Source organism: Globicephala melas, chromosome 5, assembly GCF_963455315.2.
Source record: "Globicephala melas chromosome 5, mGloMel1.2, whole genome shotgun sequence".
NCBI lineage: Eukaryota > Metazoa > Chordata > Mammalia > Artiodactyla > Delphinidae > Globicephala > Globicephala melas.
Genome location: NC_083318.1, coordinates 125,288,096 through 125,311,925, shown reverse-complemented (window position 1 = coordinate 125,311,925; position 23,830 = coordinate 125,288,096). Strand labels below are relative to the sequence as shown.

Genomic DNA, 23,830 nt, shown 5'->3' with positions numbered 1-23,830 from the left:
CTATTCGTGACTAGTCTACCCAGTTAATGAAGAGGAATTCAGGAAGCTAAGGGCTCAAGACTAACAGAACCTGAGAGGCAAAGCTGGAAGGAAGTCAGGAACTGAATCAAACTGGTAGGTATAGACAAGGAGAGAGAATTAGGACTAAACCAGAGGCAAGGAAAATGAGGAGGAAATATGTAACAAATAGGCTTGCATATTGGTGACCTTTGTGTTATCACAGAGCTCAATATCTGTTGGATGAATTGAGTCAGCAGCATCTCATGTAATGACAGGCCCTTTAGAACCTAATGCTTTCTGATCAGCATCACTTGCTCTGAAGGCAGCCCTGTCTTTATGTGACATGGAAATAAAGTCTGGACTTCAGTGGCATTTACATCTGGGTTCAACTCATGGCACTGTCACCTTTGAAAAATGGTACCTTGAGAAAGTGACTTAACTCTCTGTGTGTCCACTTCTTCATCTGTAATAAGGCTGGCCCAAATGACTGTTGTAAAAGTTAAACAAAGAAGTACAATAACATCTAACTTAGCTCCAGGTATACCCAAGGTGATCAATAAATGGACATTTCTGGTCCATAGGAAGAGAGAACTGTTCACTGAGAAAAAAGACAAAAAGTTGAAGAGTCTACCTCATCTGAAAGGAATTTTTAAAATCTTCAGTTTTATATAGATAGCTAAGTGTAAGAATTGCAGTGGTCAGAAGAAAGACCTTCACGTGGAATATATTTTTGCAATGTCAGCCACCCTCTGTTTTCTCATGATCCTCTCACTTTTGACAAGTAGTTATCCTTCAGCCAGCATTAGATATAGAAAATAGTAATGAAGGGCCAGCAGGTTTGGACAGTAAGACCATGTAGGAGTAATGGAAATGCCCAGTTTGCACCCAAACTTTCTTCAGAATTGGGGCTTATTGCTCTATTAACTATAGTAATGCATGTTGATATTATGCAGACACTATTTTGGTAGAATCATGGGTGGGAAATACAGATTTTGCCATTCTGTTATAAATGACTACAGATAATCTAATACTAGTGATTCCTTAAAAATCAGCCGCACTCTTCCTATTGTAGATCCCTTTTAGGGAATGCTCCCAAATATTAATAAAAACAATGATCTGATCAACCAAAACTCTCCATTCAATCAGTATTATAATTCTTTCTCATTGACTTGATTTGTGTCTATTTGATCCATGAGGCTGATCTGTATAGCAAAGAGCAAAGATGAGAGGTCTCTGTACTGGAATTTGAGAAAGAGAGATGGAAATTTTCCACCGACTTTTATGCACAGAATAGAACACAATCAAATTAGAAAATGGTGAAGAGCAACAAAGAGTTCATACAATACTTTCCTTTTGACAGGCCAATAAATACTCAAACTGAATAATTTACCAAAAGAAAAAGAGCCCACTCAAACCTCATGACCTTTTGAACAATGAGCAAGAGTTCAATTATCCACAAATGTTCTATTAGAAGTCAGCTTTCCAGGCTGCAGTGCTATTTCAGCAGTCATATATTAGAATTATAAAAGAGAGAGAATATTGCCTATGTAGTTTCTGTGTCCTGCTATAGTTTAAGTTACCTTCTTTTTAAAAGCCGACTGCCACACAAAGTAGGACTTAGACAAAAAAAAAAAAAAAGAAAAAAGTAGGAGGAAGCAATTATTTTAATAATGGTTCTAGTGAGTTTGAGCTATTAGATTTCACCGGAACACTTTATTTGCAAATTGCTAGAGTGATACTGTCACTTTAGAAAATATATAATTTGCTTCCATTAGAGACTTAGAGTAACTTTCCAATAGTACCCAGAGAACTTCTCCATCACCATCCATGTGGACTGCAGTGCTGCTGAGTGCACAGCTTGTTACTTCCTTGAGGTAATCTGGGTTCCAGGAACTGGAGAGCTTTTTCTTTCACTGATACCTTGTAAAATCCTACAGCTTCCCTTACACGTAAGGCTGTAGAAATCATGTGGAATATCACAAAATTTGGAACCAAATCATCAGAGTTTACTACCAGTATGAAAGTATCAATACATTATGAACTCAGTCAGTTCTTGTGGAAGTGACATTTTTTGGTGATTTAAATTTATCTTCAAAAATCCTTTGTCAGTCTTCACATTACCTTTTGATATTCTTCTTGATCCTTTATGTATTTTGCTATATCTTTTTGAATTGTTGAGATTTGAACCAAGGGCTCTACAAAAAAAAATCAAAAAACGAATTCTGACAGATCTAAAGATAGTAGAAACACAGTTTCACTATTTTGACACTGAATGATTATTTGTTCACTGAATTAGGCTAACTGAGGAAAAAGAACTGAATTCTCATCAGAGCAGAGTTAACTGAACTCTCAAATATACCTGAGGTCAGACCCAACTGAGGTTGACTCTTGTCATTTCTGGCTGTGTCATCTTGAGTGAGTTATGTTCCTTTCTCAGTCATTCTTTACTACTCTGTAGAAAAGGGGAGTATCACACTTGCCTTGTAGTGCTGTTGTGAGGATTGGAAATAACATCATAAAATGTTTATTGCTTGACACCTATTAAGTGCTCCAAATGGTACTTATATTTTCCCTTATCTTCCGCTTCTTCTCTTTCCCTCCTGTCCTATGTTGAAAGCTTGATTTTTCTCACAAACCTTTACCAAAAAAAAAAAAAAAAAACATTGTTTGTCTCTTACCTTTCACACATGTCATTTAGATTTTGAATCTGTCATTCCAAAAGTTTAGTCATGATTTTTATTCAGTGATTCCAGGAACTCAATAAGCATTGCTCTTATTGCATTATACAGGTCATCAGTGGAAAATTTAAATGTCACCTGGTCTGTAAATTGAGTTTACTGCATATTTTGTGTAGGCATGTACTGCTAAGAGTGTGGCTTACCTATCCTTATTATCCAGACTATTTATTCACGTTGAACTACCCTGTTTTCTAATAACCCTACTGCATTTTATTTTGTCAGATTTTAGTATGAAACATAGCACTTGCCATAAAGATTTTATTAGCATGAAAACTTCCAAATCTCTAAAATGCTATGAACCTTACATATATTAGCTAATTTAGAAAGAAATTCGTCATATGCACAATAAGCTTTACATATGTGTCAATGTTTCCTTAGAGGATAAATTTGCTCTTTTTATTCCTTAATAAGGACTTTATTTTCATGTTCATTGAAAACATTAAGGAGCAGGTGGCAACATTCTGTCAAGTTAAAGGAGCCGCAGTGCAAACACTCTATTTATTAACATTATTCACAGTTTCTGTCCTAAACAGCTTTAAACTACTTACTATTCACCATAAGGGTATAAAACATGCAATGGAGCTTCAAAATCAATGACATGTTGCCCTCTATCCAATGTTGTTCTTTGGCGAAGAGAAAGAGCTGCTTCTCAAACTCAGCATGGCAGTTTTTAATTCACACTTAAATTTCCGCTTGAGGAGGCAAGCCAAAACAAACTAGTCCTCCCTGAGATGCACCCTGGGAATAAGTGCCCTCCCAACTTTAATAATTATCTGAGAAGAGTCTTTCCCCCACTCTCCTTTTCCATCTGAATGGGAGTTGCCTATTAGGACCTGGTTGTTTTCTAGTCCTTTATTTGCATAATTCACAGACGTCAACCTGCTGACTCTATTCTGTCCCATAGAATTATAGTCTTTGTTTGCTGAGTAAATTATCTCTTTGCAGCTATAATTAGGGAAACACTATATAGAAGTTGTAAGATGAAATGACTATCAGCATTTAGATAGATAGATAGACAGATATTACATTTTTAGTTAATCATATTCTGATTCAAGACTGCTTTTTCTTTTCTAAATTAACCTATGTGCATGCTTGTAAAACAGTATGTATATTTAGGAAAGCTTTATTTAAACATAGATAGCTTCAGACTATGTAAATATTTGTTATTGTCACCTCATTCATCTTTAAAAACACACTACTGTAAAAGGAAATATATGATTATTTAGTTACAGAGCTTGGTAATAGAAACAAGAAACTATGATTTTTATATCCACCCACAGTTGTTTCTCAATGATTACATGGATATTAGGTACAGTTTTTCCTGCCCTATTTGATATTCTATGCAATTCATCCTAATTCTTCAAATATCAAATGTTTTTAGTATGTTTTTGTATTTTCTTTACCTAAGTTCCTAACAAAGTATTTTTCAGAAGAAACTGATACATAGAGGCCTTGGTACTACAATTAAATAGACACATGTTTGAATCACACAAGGTTTCAAAGATGATCAAATATAGTAAAATGGGAGAAAACGTTTCTTTTTTTTTTAACTTTTTATTTTATATTGGAGTATAGCCGATTAACAATGTTGTGATAGTTTCAGGTGTACAGCAAAGCGACTCAGCCATACATATACATGTATCCTTTCTCCCTCAGGCTCCCCTCCCACAGGCTGCCACATAACATTGAGCAGAGTTCCTTGTGCTATACAGTAGGTCCTTGTTGGTTATCCTTTTTAAATATGGCAGTATGTACATGTCAATCCCAAACTCCCTAATTATCCCTTCCCTCCACCCTTCCCCCCCGGTAACTATAAGTTCATTCTCTAAGTCTGTGAGTCCATTGCTGTTTTGTAAATACTCATTTGTATGATTTCTTTTTGATTCCACATAAAAGTGATATCATACGATATTTCTCTTTCTCTGTCTGACTTACTTCACTCAGTGTGACAATCTCTAAGTCCACCCATGTTGCTGCAGATGGCATTATTTTGTTATTTTTTTATGGCTGAGTAATATTCCATTGTATACATGTACATCTTCTTTATCCATTCCTCTGTCGATAGACATTTAGGTTGCTTCCATGTTTTGGCTATTGTAAACAGTGCTGCAATGAACATTGGGGTGCGTGTATCCTTTCAGACCATGTTTTTCTCCGGATATATGCCAGGAGTGGGATTGCAGGGTCATATGGTAGTATGGAAAAACAAAAGAGCCAGAATAACCAAAGCAATCTTGAGAAAGAAAAATGGAGCTGGAAGAACTGGGCTCCCTGACTTCAGACTATACTACAAAGCTATAGTCATCAAAACAGTGTGGTATTGGCACAAAAATAGAACTATAGATCAATGGAACAGGATAGAAACCCCAGAAATAAACCCATGCATCTATGGTCAATTAATCTATGACAAAGGAAGCAAGACTATACAATGGTGGAAAGACAATGTCTTCAACAAATGGTGCTGGGAAAAGTGGACAGTTACATGTAAAAAAAAAAAAAAAATGAAATTAGATCATTCTTTAACACCATACACAAAAATAAGATGAAAATAGATTAAAGACCTAAATGTGAGACCAGACACTATAAGACTCCTAGAGGAATACATAAGCAGAACACTCTTTGACATAAATTGCAGCAATATCTTTTCTGATCTGTATCCCAGAGTAATGGAAATAAAACCAAAAATAAACAAATGGGACCTAATTAAACTCAAAAGCTTTTGCACAGCAAAGGAAACCATAAACAAAACAAAAAGACAACATAGAATGGGAGAAAATATTTGTAAATGATGTGACCAACACGGGATTAGTCTCCAAAATCTACAAACAGCTCATGTGGCTTAATATCATCAAAACAAACAACCCAATCAAAAAATGGGCAGACGACCTAAATAGACATTTTTCCAAGGAAGACATACAGATGGCCAAGAGGCACACGAAAAGATGTTCAACTTTGCTAATGATTAGAGAAATGCAAATCAAAACCACAATGAGATATTACCTCACACTAGTCAAAATGGCTATCATCAAAAAATCCACAAACAGTAAGTGCTGGAGAGGGTGTGGAGAGAAGGGAACCCTCCTACACTGTAGGTGGGAGTGTAAATTGGTGCAGCCACTATGGAGAGCAATATGGATATTCCTTAAAAAACTACAAATAGAGCTACCATATGACCCTGGGAGAAAACAGTTCTGAACAGTATATTCATCTACAGTAGTATATTAGGAAGCAATAATTTGGGCTTCAACACATACAGTGAAGAAAATTTTGATTCACAAATATTTTGCTCAAGTGGTATATTTCTGGAGTTTTATTACATTTAAAGTTTTCTCTGTTCTTTCAATTTGCTGTAGATTGGTCCACCCAATGGTTGATGACTAGTTTTTGAACACTGAAGTGTAGGCAAAGTTCACTGCATTGAAGTTGTTACTGAACTCGGGTTTGGCTGCTCACTGATCAAAAGCCAATAATTCAAGAGGAAAGTGTCAATAGAAAGGAAAGGTGCTTTAATCAGAAAAGCCAGCAATCTGGGGGAGAAGGTAGAATCATGTCCCAAGACTAACTCCAAAGATTCTACTCAGCCATGACAGTTTTTCAAGGGAAAAATGGGGGAGGGGGAGAATATCAGTGAATCACTGAGGTAGGAGGTTGGGGTCTGCATCATTCTGCATTGCCTGTGGACTGGCTGGCTCTGTCTTCAGATGTTATCTTGCCTGCATGATCGCTAAGGGGGCTGTGGCAGGTAGAGAGCTTAGCCATTCTTTACTTAGTTCTTCATTCTTATTTATTGTATCTAGGAAAAGAGTCAACAGGTTAAGCAAGGCATGGTGTGCATTCAGGAGAGTATAAGTCAAAGAGTTATTATTTAAACTGCCTAGTGATCTCATTTCTGTAATTCGGTTCTTTCAAGGTCAGAGGGGGACAGAAATGGGCAAACCGGAAAGGGGCAAAAGAGCTGCTTTAAAAGTGTAGGCAAAATTCACTGCATTTTTTCATTTTTATAACAATTTTGGATGAGGATTCTTGGAAGTGTAAGTTGACATTAATGACCGTATGTCACAGCATGGTTTTGTAAACACAGTTAAATAGTAGTGAACATTAATTCTTAATGTAAAAGCAGTTTTTTGGCCAGGATTCAGCAGCCTCTTAATTCATTTTTTAAAAGAAGTTGTTTTTTAATGTATAGAAAATTTTAATTGAATTGCTATATAAAAAAACGGGGTCTCTGATAGTAAACGTGTGCAATCATAGTTATGGTTTCCATTTTTCTTGAGGGTGGCAAATATATATATACATGGTACAAGCTAATCAGAATGTTGCATTATCTTTCCATTACATATATATGTTCATCTTTTATATGTGCAAATAATACAGAAGTTGGGGTCAATACCACTCTCTTACACTTGCAGAGTATTGGAATATCAGTGCCTCACCAAGAAAATTCACTTTTTTTTTAATTCGGGTATCGTTGCTTTACGATATTATACTAGTTTATACTGTACAGCAGAGTGAATTGGCTATATGTACACATATATACCCTCTTTTTTGGATTTCCTTCTCATTTAGGTCACCACAGAGCACTGAGTAGAGTTCCCTGTAGTATACAGTAAGTTCTCATTAGTTATCTATTTTATACATAGTATCAACAGTGAATATATGTCAATCCCAATCTCCCAATTCATCCCACCTGCCTTTCCCCCTTGGTATCCATACATTTGTTATCTATGTCTGTGCCTCTGTTTCTGCCTAGTAAATAAGATAGTCTATACAAATTTTTTTAGATTCCACATATGTGTGGGCACCCTTGTCTTGTTCCTGTCGTATACAACCTTTATTATGTTGAGGTAGCTTCCCTCTATACCCACTTTCTGGAGAGTTTTTATCATAAATGGGTGCAGAATTTTTTTTTAACATCTTTATTGGAGCATAATTGCTTTACAATGGTGTGTTACCTTCTGCTCTATAACAAAGTGAATCAGTATACATATACATATCTCTTCCCTCTTGTGTCTCCCTCCCACCCTCCCTATTCTACCCCTCAAGGTGGTCACAAAGAACCGAGCTGATCTCCCTGTGCTATGTGGCTATCTATTTTACATTTGGTAGTGTATATAAGTCCATGTCACTCTCTCACTTTGTCTCAGCTTACCCTACCCCCTCCCTGTGTCCTCAAGTCCATTCTCTACATCTGCATCTTTATTCCCGTCCTGCCCCTAGGTTCTTAAGAACTGTTTTTTGTTTGTTTGTTTGTTTTTTTAGGATTCCATATATATGTGTTAGCATACGGTATTTGTTTTTCTCTTTCTGACTTACTTCACTCTGTATGAACAGACTCTAGGTCCATCCACCTCACTACAAATAACTCAATGTCATTTCTTTTTATGGCTGGGTAATATACCATTGTATATATGTGCCACATCTTCTTTATACATTCATCTGTTGATGGACACTTGGGTTGCTTCCATGTCCTGGCTATTGTAAATAGAGCTGCAATGAACATTGTGATACATGACTCTTTCTGAATTATGGTTTTCTCAGGGTATATGCCCAGTAGTGGGATTGCTGGGTCATATGGTAGTTAGTTCTATATTTAGTTTTTTAGGAACTTCCATACTGTTCTCCATAGAGCCTGTATCAATTTTCATTACCACCAACAGTGCAAGCGGGTTCTCTTTTCTCCACACCATCTCCAGCGTTTACTGTTTGTAGATTTTTTTGATCATGGCTATTACTGGTGTGAGGTGATACCTCATTGTAGTTTTGATTTACATTTCTCTAATGATTAGTGATGTTGAGCATACTTTCATTTGTTTGTTGTCAATCTGTATGTCTTCTTTGGAGAGATGTCTATTTAGGTCTTCTGCCCATTTTTGGATTGGGTTGGGTTTTTTTTTTCATATTGAGCTGCATGGACTGCTTGTATATTTTAGAGATTAATCCTTTGTCAGTTGCTTCATTTGAAAATATTTTCTCCCATTCTGAGGGTTGTCTTTTCACCTTGTTTATGATTTCCTTTGCTGTGCAAAAGCTTTGAAGTTTCATTAGGTCCCATTTGTTTATTTTTGTTTTTATTTCCATTTCTCTAGGAGGTGGGTCAAAAAGGATTGTACTGTGATTTATGTCATAGAGTGTTCTTCCTATGTTTTCCTCTCAGAGTTTTATAGTGTCTGGCCTTACATTTATATCTTTAATCAATTTTGAGTTTATTTTAGTGTATGGTTTTAGGGAGTATTCTAGTTTCCTTCTTTTACATGTAGCTGTCCAGTTTTCCCAGGACCACTTATTGAAGAGGCTGTCTTTTCTCCATTGTATATTCTTGCCTCCTTTATCAAAAATAAGGTGACCATATGTGCATGGGTTTATCTCATGGCTTTCTATCATGTTCTATTGAGCCATATTTCTGTTTTGGGGTCAGTACCATACTGTCTTAGTTACTGTAGCTTTATAGTATAGTCTAAAGTCAGGGAGCCTGATTCCTCCAGCTCTATTTTTCTTTCTCAAGATTGCTTTGGCTATTCAAATCTTTTGTGTTTCCATGAACACAAAAGACCATTGGTAAATGGTCTGTGAAAAATGCCGTTGGTAGTTTGATAGTGATTGCACTGAATCTGTGGATTGTAGATAGAAAGTCAACTTTCATCAGTGTCTTATAGTTTTCTGCATACAGGTATTTTGTCTCCTTAGGTAGGTTTATTCCTAGATATTTTATTCTCTTTGTTGCAATGGTAAATGGGAGTGTTTCCTTAATTTCTCTTTCATATTTGTCATCATTAGTGTATAGGAATGCAAGAGATTTCTGTGCATTAATTTTGTATCCTACTACTTTACCAGATTCATTGTTTAGCTCTAGTAGTTTTCTGGTAGTATCTTTAGGATTCTGTATGTATAGTATTATGTCATCTGCAAAGAGTGACAGGTTTACTTCTTCTCTTCCTGTTTGGATTCCTTTTATTGCTTTTTCTTCTCTGATTGTTGGGGCTAAAACTTCCAAAACTATGTTGAATAATAGTGGTGAGAGTGGACAACCGTGTCTTGTTCCATATCTTAGTGGAAATGGTTTCAGTTTTTCACCATTGAGAACAATGTTGGCTGTGGGTTTGTCATATATGGCCTTTATTATGTTGAGGTGAGTTCCCTCTTTGCTTACTTTTTGGAGGGTTTTTATCATAAATGGGTGTTGAATTTTGTTGAAAGCTTTTTCTGCGTTTATTGAGATGATCATATGTTTTTTCTCCTTCAATTTGTTAATATGGTGTATCACATTGATTGTTATGCATATATTGAAGAATCCTTACATTCCTGAGATAAACCTCAATTGATGATGGTGTATGATCCTTTTCATGTGCTGTTGGATTCTGTTTGCTAGTATTTTTTGGAGGATTTTTGCATCTGTGTTCATCAGTGATATTGGCCTGTAGTTTTCTTTCTTTGTGACGTCTTTGTCTGGTTTTGGTATCTGGGTGATGGTGGCCTCATAGAATGAGTTTGGGAGTGGTCCTCCCTCAGCTATATTGTGGAAGAGTTTGAGAAGGATAGGTGTTAGCTCTTCTCTAAGTGTTTGATAGAAATCGCCTGTGAAGCCATCTGGTCCTGGGCTTTTGTTGGTTGGAAGATTTTTAATCACAGTCTCAATTTCATTTTTTTGTGATTGGTCTGTTTATATTTTCTGTTTCTTCCTGGTTCAGTCTCAGAAGGTTGTGCTTTTCTAAGAATTTGTCCATTTCTTCCAGGTTGTCCATTGTATTGGCATATAGTTGCTTGTAGTAATCTCTCAGTATCTTTTGTATTTCTACAGTGTCAGTTTTTACTTCTCCTATTTCATTTCTAATTCTATTAATTTGAGTCTTCTCCATTTTTTTCTTAACGAGTCTGTCTAAAGGTTTATCAATTTTGTTTATATTCTCAAAGAACCAGCTTTTAGTTTTATTGATCTTTGCTATTGTTTTCTTCATTTCTATTTCATTTATTTCTGCTCTGATCTTTATGATTTCTTTCATTCTTCTAACTTTGGGTTTTGTTTGTTCTTCTTTCTCTAGCTGATTTAGGTGTAAGGTTACGTTGTTTATTTGTGATTTTTCTTGTTTCTTGAGGTAGGATTGTATTGCTCTAAAATTCCCTCTTAGAACTGCTTTTGCTGCATCCCATAGGTTTTGGGTTGTCGTGTTTTCATTGTCATTTGTTTCTAGGTATTTTTTGATTTCCTGTTGATTTCTTCAGTGATCTCTTGGTTATTTGGTAGTGTATTGTTTAGCCTCCCTGTGTTTTTATTTTTTATAGACTTTTTCCTGTAATTGATATCTAGTCTCATAGCGTGGTCAGAAAAGATATGTGATACGATTCCAACTTTCTTAAATTTACCAAGGCTTGATTTGTCACCCAAGATTTGATCTATCCTGGAGAATGTTCCATGAACTCTTGAGAAGAAAGTATGTTCTGTTGTTTTTGGTTGAATGTCCTACAAATATCAATTAAATCCATGTTGTTTAATGTGTCATTTAAAGCTTGTGTTTCCTTATTTATTTTCATTTTGGTTGATCTGTCCATTGGTGAAAGTGGCATGTTAAACTGCCCTACTATTATTGTGTTAGTGTTGATTTCCCCTTCTATGGTTGTTAGCATTTGCCTTACGTATTTTGGTGCTCCTATGTTTGGTACATAAATATTTACCATTTTTATATCTTTTTCTTTGTGAAGGTCTTTTTTTTTTTTTTTTTTTTTTGCGTTACACGGGCCTCTCACTGTTGTGACCTCTCCCATTGCGGAGCACAAGCTCTGGACGCGCAGGCTCAGCGGCCACAACTCACGGGCCCAGTCGCTCTGTGGCATGTGGGATCTTCCCAGACCGGGGCATGAACCCGTGCCCTCTGCATCAGCAGGCGGACTCTCAACCCCTGCGCCACCAGGGAAGCCCTATATCTTTTTCTTGGATTGATCCCTTGATCATTATGTAGTGTCCTTCTTTATCTCTTGTAATCGTCTTTATTTTAAAGTCTGTTTTGTCTGATATGAGAATTGCTACTCCAGCTTTCTTTTGATTTCCATCCGCATGGAATATCTTTTTCCATCCCCTTGCTTTCAGTCTGTATGTGTCCCTAGGTCTGAAGTGGGTCTTTTGTAGACAGCATATATATGGGTCTTGTTTTTGAATCCATTCATCCAGTCTATGTCTTTTGGTTGGAGCATATAATCCATTTACATTTAAGGTAATTATTGATATGTATGTTCCTATTACCATTTTCTTAATTGTTTTGGGTTTGTTATTGTAGGTTCTTTTCCTTCTCTTGTGTTTCCTGCCTACAGAAATTCCTTTAGCATTTGTTGTAAAGCTGGTTTGGTGGTGCTGAATTCTCTTAAATTTTGCTTGTCTGTAAAGGTTTTAATTTCTCCATCGAATCTGAATGAGATCCTTGCTGGGTAATCTTGGTTGTAGGTTTTTTCCCTTTCACCATTTTAAATATGTCCTGCCACTCCCTTCTGGCTTGCAGATTTTCTCCTGAAAAATCAGCTGTTAACCTTATGGGGATTCCCTTGTATTTTATTTATTGTTTTTCTCTTGCTGCTTTTAATATTTTTTCTTTGTATTTAATTTTTGATAGTTTGATTAATGTGTTTTGGCCTGTTTCTCCTTGGATTTATCCTGTATGGGACTCTGCCCTTCCTGGACTTGATTGACTATTTCCTTTCCCCTATTAAGGAAGTTTTGAACTATAATCTCTTCAAATATTTTCTCAGTCCCTTTCTTTTTTTCTTCTTCTTCTGGGACCCTTGTAATACAAATGTTGGTGGGTTTAATGTTGTCTCAGAGGTCTCTTAGATAGTCTTCAATTCTTTTCATTCTTTTTTCTTTATTCCTCTCTGTGGTAGTTATTTCCACAATTTTATCTTCCAGGTCACTTTTCTGTTCTTCTGCCTCTGTTTTTCTGCTATTGATTCCTTCTAGAGAATTTTAAATTTCATTTATTGTGTTGTTCATCATTGTTTGTTTGCCCTTTAGTCCTTCTAGGTACTTGTTAAACATTTCTTTTATCTTCTCCATTCTACTTCCAAGATTTTGGATCATCTTTACTATCATTACTCTGAATTCTTTTTCAGGTAGACTGCCTATTTCCCTGCATTTGTTAGGTCTGGTGGGTTTTTACCTTGCTCCTTAATCTGCTGTGTGTTTCTCTGTCTTCTCATTTTGCTTAACTTACTGTGTTTGGGTTCTCCTTTTCACAGATTGCAGATTCGTAGTTCCCATTGTTTTTGGTGTTTGTCCCCAGTGGCTAAAGTTGGTTCAGAGGGTTGTGTAGGTTTCCTGGTGGAGGAGACTGGTGCCTGTGTTCTGGCGTTTAGGCTGGATCTTGTCTTTCTGGTGGGCAGGACTGTATCCTGTGGTGGGGTTTGGGGTGCTTGTGACCTTGTTTTGATTTTAGGTAGCCCCTCTGCTGATGGGTGGGGTTGTGTTCCTATCTTGCTAGTTGTTTGGCATAGGGTGTCCAGCACTGAGCTTGCTGGTCATGGCGTGGAGCTGGGTCTTACCACTGAGATGGAGGTCTCTGGAGATGTTTTCCCATTTTATATTATGTGGAGCCGGGAGGTCTCTGGTGGACCCATGTCCTGAACTAGGCTTTGCTGCCTCAGAAGCACAGGTGTGACACCCGGCCAGAGCACCAAGATCCTGTCAGCCACCTGGCTGTGAAGAAAAGGGAGAAAAAAAGAAATAGGGAAAGAAGGAAGGAAGGAAGGAAGGAAGGAAAGAAGGAAAGAAAGAAAGGAAAAGAAAGCTATTAAAAAATTTAAAAAGTTATTAAAAATAAAAAAAATAGAAGGTAATAAAAAGAAAGAAAGAAAGAAAGAAGAGAGCAAGCAAACCAAAAAAACAAATTCACCAATGATAACAAGCGCTAAAAACTATACTAAACAAACAAACAAACAAAAAACAACCGGACAGACGGAACTCTAGGACAAATTGTAAAAGCAAAGCTGTAGAGACAAAATCACACAAAGAAGCATACACATACACACTCACAAAAAGAGAAAAAAGGAAAAAAAATATATGTATATAAAAAAGAAGAGGAAGAGAGCAACCAAATTAATAAACAAATCTACCAATGATAATAAACTCTAAATACTAAACTAAGATAAACATAAAACCAGAAAAAAATTAGATGCAGAAAGCAAACCCCAAGTCTACAGTTGCTCCCAAAATCCACTACCTCAGTTTTGGGATGGTTCGTTGTCTATTCAGGTATTCCACAGATGCAGGGTACATTCTGTTGATTGTGGAGATTTCATCCGCTGCTCCTGAGGCTGCTGGGAGAGATTTCCCTTTCTCTTCTTTGTTCGCACAGCTTCTGGGGTTCAGCTTTGGATTTGGCCCCGCCTCTGCATGTAGGTCCCCTGAGGGCATCTGTTCCTCGCTCAGACAGGACAGGGTTGAAGGAGCAGCTGATTAGGGAGCTCTGGCTCACTCAGGCCTGGGGGAGGGAGGGTATGGAATGTGGGGCGAGCCTGCGGCGTCAGAGGCTGGTGTGACGTTGCAACAGCCTGAGGTGCACCGTATTTTCTCCTGGGGAAGTTGTCCCTGGATCATGGAACCCTGGCAGTGGTGGGCTGTACAGGCTCCTGGGAGGGGTGGTGTGGATAGTGACCAGTGCTCGCACACAGGCTTCTTGGTGGTTTCAGCAGCAGCCTGAGCATATCATACCCATTTCTGGCATCTGCCCTGATAGCCGTGGCTCGTGCCCATCTCTGAAGCTCGTTTAGGCACTTCTCTGAATCCCCTCTCCTTGTGCACCCAGAAACAATGGTCTCTTGCCTCTTAGGCAGTTCCAGACTTTTTCCAGGACTCCTTCCTGGCTAGCTGTGGTGCACTAGCCCCCTTCACGCTGTGTTCACACAGCCAACCCCAGTCCTCTCCCTGGGATCTGACCTCTGAAGCCTGAGCCTCAACTCCCAGCCCCCACTTGTTCAGGCAGGTTAACAGACAAGCCTCTCAGGTTGGTGAGTGCTGGTTGGCACTGATCCTCTCTGCAGGAATCTCTCTGCTTTGCCTTCTGCACCCTTGTTGCTGTGCTCTCCTCCATGGCTCCACAGCTTCCCCCTTGCCAACCCCCGTCTCCGCCAGTGAAGGGGCTTCCTAGTGTGTGGAAACTTCCTCCTTCACAGCTCTCTCCCAGAGGTGCAGGTCCCATCCCTATTCTTTGGTCTCTGTTTTTTCTTTTGCCCTACCCAGGTACGTGGGGAGTTTTTTGCCTTTTGTGAAGTCTGAGGTCTTCTGCCAGCGTTCAGTAGGTGTTGTGTAGGAGTCGTAGATGTATTTCTGATGTATTTGTGGGGAGGAAGGTGATCACCACGTCTTAATCCTCCGCCATCTTGAAGGTCTCTCCACTGGTGGTGAATTTTGTCTAAATCTTTTTCTGCATCTATTGAGATGATCATATGGTTTTTATTCTTCATTTTGTTAATATGGTATATCATATTGGTTAATTTGCATATATTGAAGAATCCTTGCATCCCTGGGATAAATCCCACTTGATCATGGTGTATGATCTTTTTAATGTGTTGTTGGATTCAGTTTGCTAGTGTTTTGTTGAGGATTTTTGCGTCCATCTTCATCAGTGATATTGGCCTGTAATTTACTTTTTTGTGATACCTTTGTCAGGTTTTGGCATCAGTTTGATGGTGGCTATGTAGAATGAGTTTGGGAGTGTTCCTCCCTTTGTAATTTTTTGGAAGAGTTTGAGAAGGATATGTGTTAGCTCTTCTCTAAATGTTTGATAGAATTTGCCTGTGAAGCCATCTGGTCCTGGGCTTCTGTTTGTTGGAAGATTTTTAATCACAGTCTCAGTTTCATTTCTTGTGATTGGTCTGTTCATTTTTTCTATTTCTCTTGGTTCAGTCTTGGAAGGTTGTACTTTTCTACAAATTTGTCCATGTCTTCCAGGTTGTCCATTTTATTGGCATATAGTCGTTTGTAGTAATCTCTCATGGTCCTTTGTATTTCTGCAGTGTCAGTTGTAACTTCTCCTTTTTCATTTCTAATTTTATTGATTTGAGTCCTCTCCCTTTTTTTCTTGATGAGTCTGTCTAAAGTTTTATCAATTTTGTTTATCTTCTCAAAGAGCAAGCTTTTAGTTTTATTGATCTGTGCTATTGTTTTTTTCATTTTTATTTCATTTATTTCTGCTCTGATCTTTGTGATTTCTTTCATTCTACTACCTTTGTGTTTTGTTTGTTCTTCTTTCTCTGGTTGCTTTAGGTGTAGGTTAGGTTGTTTATTTGAGATTTTTCTTGTTTCTTGAGTTAGGAGTTTATTGCTATAAACTTCCCTCTTATAACTGCTTTTGCTGCATCCCATAGGTTTTGGGTTTTTGTGTTGTCATTGTCATTTGTTTCTATGTGATTTTTTAATTTCCTCTTTGATTTCTTCAGTGATCCCTTGGTTATTTAGTAGCATATCGCTTGGCCTCCATGCGTTTGTATTTCTTACAGTTTTTTTCCTGTAATTGATTTCTTTTTTATTTATTTTAATGGATGAGTGATTTATATTTTTTTAAGATTTTTAAAAATGTGGACAATTTTTAAAGCTTTATTGAATTTGTTACAATACTGCTTCTGTTTTATGTTTTTTTTTCTTTTTTTCTTTTTTTGTGGCCCTGAGGCAGACATCTTATCTCCCTGACCAGGGATCAAACCCACACTCCCTGTATTGGAAGGTGAACTCTTAACCACTGACCTTCCAGGGAAGTCCCCTGTAATTGATGTCTAATCTCATAACATTGTGGTCAGAAAAGATGCTTGATATGATTTAAATTTTCTTAAATTTATTGAGGCTTGATTTGTTACCCAAGATGTGATCTATCTGGGAGAATGTTACGTGTGCACTTGAGAAGAATGTGTACTCTGCTGTTTTTGGATGGAATGTCCTATAAATATCAATTAAGTCTATCTGGTCTAATGTATCATTTAAGGCTTGTGTTTCCTTATTAATTTTCTGTCTCGATGACCTATCCATTGCTGTAAGTGGAGTGTTAAAGTTCCCCACTATTATTGTGTTACTATAGATTTCCCCTTTTATGGCTGTTAACATTTGCCTTATGTATTGAGGTGCTCCTGTGTTGGGTGCATAAATATTTAAAACTGTAATATCTTCTTCTTGGATTGATCCCTTGATCGTTACATAGTGTCCTTCCTTATCTCTTGTGACAGTCTTTATTTTAAAAAGTCTATTTTGTCTGATATGAGAATTGCTACTTCAGCTTTCTTTTGATTTCCATTTACATGGACTATATTTTTCCATCCCCTCACTTTCAGTCTGTGTATGTCCGTGGGTCTGAAGTGGGTCTCTTGTAGACAACGTATATAAGGGGCTTGCTTTTTTATCCATTCATCCAGTCTGTGTCTTTTGGTTGGAGCATTTAATCCATTTACATTTAAGGTAATTATTAATATATATGTTCCTATTACCATTTTCTTAATTTTGGGGGTTTGTTTTTATATCACCAAGAAAATTCTCTTGATTTTCATCCTGTGACTGGCCAGTTACGATTTCCATGGCCTTCTAGGGTCTTGAACTGAATATTTCTAAGGTGTCTTGGAAGATGCGTAGTATTTGAACCAGGGTACCTCACTTAATTGTATAAAGAAATGAGGAATGTGAAGTATTTCCTAATGGCCACATTGTTTAAAAAAGTGCAGTGGTCCTGACTGATATAGTTGCTTGATGATAATCATTGCTTTCCTTAATTTAACTACAAATGAAGCAAAGTTAATTGTAATCAATGTTATGTGGGAACCAAATATAGCAAACTTGCTCATTATCCTCAGCACAGAACACATGGTACATGCTCCATAAATAAAGAGTAAATAAAGAAAACATATAGTTTTACTAAAAAAGGGAGGAAAACTGAATATGTAGGTTAGAAAATGAGAAAATGAAAAATGACTCAAGTGAAACTGCCCTTCTCCATCTGGCTTTTCCTAAAGAGTTCTGAAGAGGAACTGAGAATAGATTTTTTTTTCTTCCTTTACTGGTAAAGATGCATTTTTCAAAGATCAAAGAGAGAATCAAAGAAGTCCCTAAGACTATTTTATTTTAACCATCATTAGTATGTAATAGTACCAGAGTCACCTTGGCAAGCCATATGCTAGAAAATCATATATGCAAAGTCATATTCCCTTTTAAGACAAAGATTTTTGAATATTCCCTCCATTTCAATAGTTACCATTGGTACTAGATGTTATCAATTTAAATTAAGCTTTCTCCCATTCTGATTTGAATAAATGATTGAACAAACATGCAAACAAGAATAGACAAATTTTCAATGCAGAAAAATTCTGAATAATTTCTATAGATACTCTACCCTCAAGTAGGTGGAGCATAACTCCCAATTCCTTAAATGTAGGCTATGCATAGTGACTTCCTTTCAAAGAGTACAGAATTAAAATAGGGAAGCATAGTAACTTTACAGTGGAGAAAGCTGACAAATACTAACTAAGTCACGTGATTAAGGTCAACATTAACAATGATTGATCATGTTGATAGTATTTACCCTTCATAAAACATGATGGAAATGGCACTTTAACTCTGTGGTCTTCTTCCCAAAACTTGTAACACTAGTCTGATCGTGAGGAAAACATTAAATTCCTCTTGAGGAATATTATGCAAAATGCCTGGTTAGTACTACTCAAACCTATCAGGGTCCTCCGAAACAAGGAATGTTTGAGAACAGCCAAGAGGTGAATACAGAGACAGGATGACTATTAACATAATATCCTGGATGGGATCCTGGAACAGAAAAATGACATTAGATAAAAAATAAGGGAATAGTAATAAAGTACGAACATGAATTAATAATAATAATAATGTTTCAATACCGATTCACTAATTGTGAGCATACTAACATAAGATACTAAGATATATATTAATAGATCAGTATTGATTCATTAATTGTGTACCATATTAATGGAAAATGTTTGAATGGGGGAAATTGGGTGTGAGTTATGTAGGAACTCTCTATACTATCTTCAGATTTTTCTATAAGTCTAACACTGTTCTAAACTATGAAGTATATAAATATAACCAAAAAATTTCAGAATAATATAAAAAATAGATTTCTACATTTAAGAAATAAACTATTTTATAGAACTTTAAATCCAAAAATTTATTTAAGTGTTTATTCATTAATCTAGTATTGAATTAATTTGCTCCCAAATTTTAGGATATTAAATAGTTTTTGATATTAAAGTGTTAATTAAAGCTTTATATGTCAATAAATTAACACTTATTAATGCCCAACTTGCTTGCTTATAGTCTGTCTATTTTTGGAAGGAATTAAGTTAATTTTGCATATAATGGTAAGTAAATATGACCTTTGGTATAGGTGGTTGATTTAAACTAATATGACTTTAAATAAAAAAAAAATATTAAACATTCAAAATATTTAAACATATTTTTTATACAAAGTAACATGTTTATTATACAAAGTAACATGTTACTTTTCAGTCTAAGTATCAATAGTGTGTTCCATTATTAAATGCAAGTTTATTTATCTTAAATACTCTGGCCAGTTAATTCCATCATATAGTATCTATGCTGCCACATTGATAAATACCTCAAGGTGTACAATCATAGCTCCTGTGTGTTCAGATGATGAATTTGCTAAATGCGATATTTCATTTTTATAGGAATTTTATATTGATAATATGTAGTATGAAACTTTTAAAACTAAATTATCAGATTTTGAAAATACTCTTAGTGAAAATGGAAATGAAACTAACTTATGTTCAAAAAAGTGCTGAATAAATTAGAGTCCAAAAAACTGAGTAGCACAGCTACTGACAGGCAGTTTATCAATGATCGGATCATGAACACAGAAGAGCATTAAACATTGGAACATTAGAAAAAATTGAAAAAAATAATTATAGGTAATTTATCAAATATTCTGTGGAATTATTTTTCATTTCTATGTGAAAGGTAAAATTCAAATTCCAGATTTTGGGTCAAAATAGATTATTTCTTTTTGTACACATCTCTTGATAAAGAACAGAATCTGAATTGCAGCATCTTATTTACAGTCATGATCTGGGATGAGAGCAGAGTAGCCTGACATTTACAATACTTTAGTGGCAATTATAGCACAGTAAATATATCAATTTAATTAAATTCCTATAGTGATTCATGACATAAAATATCAAAATAAGTTAACTTACACAGAAACAGACAAAAGATCAATGCATTAGCAGTGGTATAATGAATTAAATTAAAGTATGACTACCATCTACTTAAAGGATTGTGTGCATAAGTAGATTTTTTTGTAAAGCAGTCTCTTAGAAAGATGTCCTTTAGGGAAGTTAGAAAAGATAGATCCCAGAAGGTTCCAAAGATTCCTAAAGTCAGCCTTAAGACAGTATCTAAATTATTTTGTATCTTACTGTTAAGGAGGAGTCCAAGAACTATGCTTGCATTAAATAAATGTAAATGGAATTCTTTCTTACACCTTACTAAGTAAAATATGAATTTTGCATTTTCAAATGTGATTTGTCACTAATTTTACAGTGATTTTAGATAAACTAAGTATCACTGAAATCCTTATGACAATATAAAATATGTTACATGTAAAATCAAGAACCCATGTGTCAAAGAGAAAATGTGAAAATGTGAAACTGGTGGGTGAGTTGATCAGGTTCTCTAATCTTCTCCCAGTAGTGAGATCTAAGTAAAATCTGAGAGCTGAGTATGATCATGAAGTTCTATAGCAATTGAAAAGAAGGCTGATGGCCTTCCTACTAACAAAGACAGTAGGATCTTCAGTAATTTAAAAAAAAAAAAAAAAAGAAGGAAAGGAAATGTCATTCATTTAATATTCCAAGCTGATAAAGTGGTTCTTACTGGTTACAATAAATGTGCTAGAGAATAATAATTGGTGCTTTTTTGTATCACTGCTTTATAAATAATCTTGTAATTTTGTAATTTTTACCTTGTACCTCTGAACATCTTCATCTAAAAAGAAGAAAGAGTTGAATTAGATGTTTACTAAGATATCTTCTAATTCAAACATTTTACAGTTTTATGGTGGAGACATGGTACCTAGCTAACTTTCTGTGCTAGTAATTATAGTTTAGTTACTGCTGGAGTAATTATTAACTTATAAATAAAAAAGTATTTTGCTTCACTGAATCAAGCAAAATAAGGTATTGTGTATGTGTATGCAAATAAGAGTGTGAATTAGTTCTGAAATATTCCCGCCAGTTAAAAAATATCAGTAGCTTTGTATGGACATGTGCTCTAGAAATATGATTACCAAATATTCCAAGAAAATTTGAGTTGCCACCCTCGCCTTCAATAGTAATCTACTATCTTGAAAAACTCCGTTGATAATGCTAATGGAAAATCACTTATACTGGGAAAAGAGAACAAATAAACAGATAAAATAGAGTCCTATTTCTCTAACAGTACTGCTGAGTCATTCTCAGTTAAAATTAGGTCCAATTATGAGTAACAGGAAATCTCAAATTATAGCTGCTTACTCAAGATAGAAATTTGTAGATAGAAATTTGTTTCACTCTCAAAAAAATATTGGCAGACTATGACGAATATGGTGACTCTGGTCTCCTTAGGGACCCAAGCTCCCTTAGGGACCCAAGCTCCTTCTGTGCTCTACCATCTTTAACATGTGGCTTTTACCTTGCTGTGCAAGATATCTGTTCTAGTTCTAGATATTGCATCCAAATTCCAGTCTTCACAGAAGTTTTGTTACCATTTTCCTTACATTTCCCTGGTCACACCTAACTGCAAAAAAAGCTGGAAAATATAGTTTTGGCAACCCATTTGCCCAGCTTTAGTTCATGGGGTCTATTACGAGAAGAAAGTGAGAACAGATATTGGGAGACAACTGGTAGCCTCTACCACTAGTCAACCCTTTAGCAAAACGTTCCTGCGTGGGTGCAAGGACTGTTTGAAAGGATTTACATTCTCTACACTTAGGTTCATTGTTGGGAAGGAAGAAATTCCCACACATTCTTATTCACCAGAGGCGGCATATGCAAAAGTGGAACAAAAGACTGAGAAACATGAGGAAAAACCAAGAGGAATGAATATAATTGCTCTAGTCAGGAAGCTTGTGGTTTCAGTATGTAAGCATGGACCAAGGCATTGATGTTGCAAACACTATGAGGATAATTGCATCTCTTGTTGCATTAAAGTTTTCATCAGAATGTTTAGCATGGGATACTTGATCCAGTGCTGCCTCTGGATTCCCTCTGCATTTAGGCATCTGTTTACACAGCCATTCCGGCTACTTTCTCTCTTCTACAATAAAGAAAACTTCCAGCTCAGAGCTTTTCTGGGCTCTTTTGTTAGTATATACAAGGGTACTAGTTGCTTCTTGCTCTGGGTCAGAAATCTGGATGATGAACTGCATGCCATTATAGCTGGATTTTTGGTGGGAATATCAATGATGTTTTATAAAAGCACAATTTCCATGTATTTAGCTTCCAAATTGGTAGAGACAATGTATTTCAAAGGCATTGAAGCAGGAAAGGTTCCCTATTTTCACCATGCAGACACTATCATCTATTCCATCTCTACAGCAATTTGCTTCCAGGCAGCTGTCATGGAAGTTCATACCTTGAGACAATCTTACTGGAAGTTCCTTTTAAGGCTCACCAAGGGCAGATTTGCCGTCATGAACCGAAAAGTCCTTGATGTTTTTGGTACTGGTGCATCTAAACACTTTCAGGACTTCATCCCTAGGTTAGATCCAAGATACACAACTGTAACACCAGAATTGTCCATCGAGTTTCCTTGAAGATGACTGTAACTTGTTAATGTGACTTAATGTTTCATTATTTTTTCCTAGACAGTTAATTATGTTGAACACAAAGAAGGGGGCCTGAGCTTGAACGTCAGTGTTATTTCAATGAGAGATGCTCTTTTTGTTGTTTGTTTTTCTTACCAATCAGAAATACAGAAGCTTTTTAGGAAAGTGTTGCTTAATAATTAAGCTCGCTCTATAGCCAGAATCTCATTCTGGATCACTGTAATGGTTGACATTATGATATATTATAGATTAAATTATGTCCACAAGCAATCTTAAATACTTTATGTAGAAATGTAGTAACAAATAAGAGTATACTCAAAATTACTCTAAAAGATGTTTTACTTCATTCCAATATAATTATTGGTTAAAACTAAGAATATTTCTACATTTTAGGATACAAAGGATCACAGATACATGGATTTGGTCTGTTTTTTTTTTTTTAACTTCTGAATTGGTAACTATACTAGTGAAATGTTATAGGTATGGAGTAACTCTTCACAGACAATGCTGCTTTATTTAGTATAGAGCAAATTAATTGGAGAAAGTGGCCATTCTTACTTCAGGATGCAAAGACGGGTCATACTGTTTGGATAAATGCTGTAGTATCCGTGCTCTTTTTCCACTGATACCTTCATCTCTCTCCATGATCAACTGGGTTCTTTGGCAGCCCAGTGAACCTATGTATTAGTGGCAGGTTAAGAACAAATGCAAATTGACATATCTGTTAAAGTTGAAACGTATGTTTTAATCTTTTACAGAAGCATTACACTTGAATATTCAAATGAAGTTACTTTTAAACCCCCTGTAGGTTTATTATGTTTGTTTTCATTTACAAGGACTGAATTCTTCATAGCTAAGTTTGTATGCTGTTGTCAATTTAGAAGGGATCAAATTCTATGGAACAAAAGTAGTTTGGGCAAGTTAGGCAGTTTGTTCCTCAGCTGTTTCGCCTATAGGGATGTTTGACAACTAAAAACATTCTAAAAATCCAGTGGTTGTTTAAAAGTCCATTTTATGACTAATTGGATGCAGGTTCTCTAGCTTCTTTTCACAAAATCATTGTCATCACTTTTACTCCTGTTAGAGCAAAGAAGTGACAAAATGTAGTCACTGCTGATTATGAGTTAGTTCAGGACAGCTTTGATTGAAATATGATCACTCTTTAGAGTTTTTCAGGGACAAGTTATTCTTTTCTAAGTTAATGCAAGGCTTAAGTTGTTGTGATATGTTACATTACAATTAATGTAACATATAGGGATAATGGTATTTTTTTTTAAGTATAATTTT

General features: G+C 36.0%; 1 pseudogene; it reads left to right on the top strand.

Annotated features, from left to right (window-relative positions):
- The first annotated feature begins 18,391 nt into the window (after window positions 1-18,391).
- Window positions 18,392-22,531, top strand: LOC115858158 (transmembrane protein 135 pseudogene; annotated as a pseudogene).
- The last annotated feature ends 1,299 nt before the right edge of the window (window positions 22,532-23,830 follow it).